Genomic DNA, 4136 nt, shown 5'->3' on the forward strand with positions numbered 1-4136 from the left:
GAGATTATCAGAGAGGATCAGAGAGGATCAGAGAGGTACAGAGAGGAACGGAGAGGTACAGAGATGATCAGAGAGGATCAGAGAGGAACAGAGAGGGTCAGAGAGGAACAGAGAGGATCAGAGAGGATCAGAAAGGGTCAGAGAGGAACAGAGAGGATCAGAGAGGATCAGAGAGGAACAGAGATGATCAGAGAGGATCAGAGATAAACAGAGAGGAACAGAGAGGATCAGAGAGGAACAGAGATGATCAGAGAGGATCCGAGAGGTACAGAGAGGGTCAGAGAGGAACAGAGAGGATCAGAGAGGAACAGAGAGGAACAGAGAGGAACAGAGAGGAACAGAGAGGATCAGAGAGGATCAGAGAGGATCAGAGAGGTACAGAGAGGAACAGAGAGGATCAGAGAGGATCAGAGAGGTACAGAGATGATCAGAGAGGATCAGAGAGGATCAGAGATGATCAGAGAGGATCAGAGAGGATCAGAGATGATCAGAGAGGATCAGAGATGATCAGAGAGGATCAGAGAGGATCAGAGAGGATCAGAGAGGTACAGAGAGGATCAGAGAGGTACAGAGAGGATCAGAGAGGTACAGAGAGGATCAGAGAGGTACAGAGATGATCAGAGAGGATCAGAGAGGTACAGAGGGGAAGAAAAGGTAAAGGTAGGTTTTTAATTGTGTAGTCTGGTGTTTCTCACACCAGCCGTTGGTTTGAGCCTTTAGCCAAGACAGCAGTGTGGAAGCTGGGCTCTGACCTCTACTATGATTGGCTGTTTCCCTTGGTAGACCGAGGCAGAGTGTGTGTGTGTGTGTGTGTGTTAGAATGTGGTGGTTCTGCTCTCTTCGAGGGTTGCTCCGGAGAGAAAACCTTGGCTCCTTTCTGTTTACCACCAGAGAAACAGATGACAGCCGCTGGTAGGAAATCACGATGGCTGGCCTTGATGCTCCCCAGCTGAAATCAGCAGCACTCAGAGGCCGTGCAGAGACATGCTGAGACACCTCTTAGCCATCTCATGAGGACATCATCTCGCTCTAAAGGAGACGATCCACTGAACTGGACATCGATGGATTCTGTGTACCATCCAATTCACTATCCTAAGTGACTCTGGTATAGGAGTGACACTTCCAATTGTATGAATGAACCGTCCACAACCCTCCCCTCTGTCTGCTCTGTAGTCCACTCTGAGAGACATTGTCCTTCCATTGTCCAGAAACATTACGTCTCCTCCTTCCTCTCATTGGTTGACAGCTGTCAGTGAGGTCCTCTCAAGTGGAGTCAGTGTGGGAGTGGTCAGTGTGGGAGTGGTCAGTTAACAGGTGTATACCAGGGTTAATAGTGGAGTCAGTGTGGGAGTGGTCAGTTAACAGGTGTATAGCAGGGTTAATAGTGAAGTCAGTGTGGGAGGGGTCAGTGTGGGAGTGGTCAGTTAACAGGTGTATACCAGGGTTAATAGTGGAGTCAGTGTGGGAGTGTTCAGTTAACAGGTGTATAGCAGGGTTAATAGTGAAGTCAGTGTGGGAGGGGTCAGTGTGGGAGTGGTCAGTTAACAGGTGTATACCAGGGTTAATAGACAGTCAGTGTGGGAGTGGTCAGTGTGGGAGTGTTCAGTTAACAGGTGTATAGCAGGGTTAATAGTGGAGTCAGTGTGGGAGTGGTCAGTGTGGGAGTGTTCAGTTAACAGGTGTATACCAGGGTTAATAGTGAAGTCAGTGTGGGAGGGGTCAGTGTGGGAGTGGTCAGTTAACAGGTGTATACCAGGGTTAATAGTGGAGTCAGTGTGGGAGTGGTCAGTTAACAGGTGTATACCAGGGTTAATAGTGGAGTCAGTGTGGGAGGGGTCAGTTAACAGGTGTATACCAGGGTTAATAGTGAAGTCAGTGTGGGAGGTGTCAGTGTGGGAGTGGTCAGTTAACAGGTGTATACCAGGGTTAATAGTGGAGTCAGTGTGGGAGTGGTCAGTTAACAGGTGTATACCAGGGTTAATAGTGGAGTCAGTGTGGGAGTGTTCAGTTAACAGGTGTATACCAGGGTTAATAGTGGAGTCAGTGTGGGAGTGGTCAGTTAACAGGTGTATAGCAGGGTTAATAGTGGAGTCAGTGTGGGAGTGGTCAGTTAACAGGTGTATAGCAGGGTTAATAGTGGAGTCAGTGTGGGAGTGGTCAGTTAACAGGTGTATACCAGGGTTAATAGTGGAGTCAGTGTGGGAGTGGTCAGTTAACAGGTGTATACCAGGGTTAATAGTGGAGTCAGTGTGGGAGTGGTCAGTGTGGGAGTGGTCAGTTAACAGGTGTATACCAGGGTTAATAGTGGAGTCAGTGTGGGAGGTGTCAGTGTGGGAGTGTTCAGTTAACAGGTGTATAGCAGGGTTAATAGTGGAGTCAGTGTGGGAGTGTTCAGTTAACAGGTGTATACCAGGGTTAATAGTGGAGTCAGTGTGGGAGTGGTCAGTTAACAGGTGTATACCAGGGTTAATAGTGGAGTCAGTGTGGGAGTGGTCAGTTAACAGGTGTATACCAGGGTTAATAGTGTCAGTGTGGGAGTGGTCAGTTAACAGGTGTATAGCAGGGTTAATAGTGGAGTCAGTGTGGGAGTGGTCAGTTAACAGGTGTATACCAGGGTTAATAGTGGAGTCAGTGTGGGAGTGGTCAGTTAACAGGTGTATACCAGGGTTAATAGTGGAGTCAGTGTGGGAGTGGTCAGTTAACAGGTGTATAGCAGGGTTAATAGTGGAGTCAGTGTGGGAGTGGTCAGTGTGGGAGGGGTCAGTTAACAGGTGTATACCAGGGTTAATAGTGGAGTCAGTGTGGGAGTGTTCAGTTAACAGGTGTATAGCAGGGTTAATAGTGGAGTCAGTGTGGGAGTGGTCAGTTAACAGGTGTATAGCAGGGTTAATAGTGGAGTCAGTGTGGGAGTGGTCAGTTAACAGGTGTATAGCAGGGTTAATAGTGGAGTCAGTGTGGGAGTGGTCAGTTAACAGGTGTATAGCAGGGTTAATAGTGGAGTCAGTGTGGGAGTGGTCAGTTAACAGGTGTATACCAGGGTTAATAGTGGAGTCAGTGTGGGAGTGGTCAGTGTGGGAGGGGTCAGTTAACAGGTGTATACCAGGGTTAATAGTGGAGTCAGTGTGGGAGGTGTCAGTGTGGGAGTGTTCAGTTAACAGGTGTATACCAGGGTTAATAGTGGAGTCAGTGTGGGAGTGTTCAGTTAACAGGTGTATACCAGGGTTAATAGTGGAGTCAGTGTGGGAGTGGTCAGTTAACAGCCAGGGTTAATAGTGGAGTCAGTGTGGGAGTGGTCAGTTAACAGGTGTATACCAGGGTTAATAGTGGAGTCAGTGTGGGAGTGGTCAGTTAACAGGTGTATACCAGGGTTAATAGTGGAGTCAGTGTGGGAGTGGTCAGTTAACAGGTGTATACCAGGGTTAATAGTGGAGTCAGTGTGGGAGTGGTCAGTGTGGGAGGGGTCAGTTAACAGGTGTATACCAGGGTTAATAGTGGAGTCAGTGTGGGAGTGGTCAGTTAACAGGTGTATACCAGGGTTAATAGTGGAGTCAGTGTGGGAGTGGTCAGTTAACAGGTGTATACCAGGGTTAATAGTGGAGTCAGTGTGGGAGTGGTCAGTGTGGGAGTGGTCAGTTAACAGGTGTATACCAGGGTTAATAGTGGAGTCAGTGTGGGAGTGGTCAGTTAACAGGTGTATACCAGGGTTAATAGTGGAGTCAGTGTGGGAGGGGTCAGTGTGGGAGTGTTCAGTTAACAGGTGTATACCAGGGTTAATAGTGGAGTCAGTGTGGGAGTGGTCAGTTAACAGGTGTATACCAGGGTTAATAGCTGACTAGCTAACACTGTACAGAGAAGAGAACGTCCAGGCCCTGGTCTGTTTCCAGACTGTCTGTCACTGTGAGGCCCCAGCCAGGCCACCTGTCTATCCAGCTCTGAGGAGGAAGATGGGGTTGGGTTGAAGAGTGGAGGTGGGACAGACTGTCAGCTGGTGCTGATGGATGGAGAGGTGTGCTTCTCAGGACTGATTAAAGGCACCGACCTGTCGGCCAGCCATGTCAGGCAGTCATTCACCCAGTCAAGTCAGCCAGTCAGCCAGACAGTCAGTCAGCCAGTCAGTCAGTCAGGCAGTCATTCAC

The sequence above is a fragment of the Oncorhynchus keta genome, unplaced genomic scaffold (assembly GCF_023373465.1).
Source record: "Oncorhynchus keta strain PuntledgeMale-10-30-2019 unplaced genomic scaffold, Oket_V2 Un_scaffold_3956_pilon_pilon, whole genome shotgun sequence".
In the NCBI taxonomy this organism is placed as follows: domain Eukaryota; kingdom Metazoa; phylum Chordata; class Actinopteri; order Salmoniformes; family Salmonidae; genus Oncorhynchus; species Oncorhynchus keta.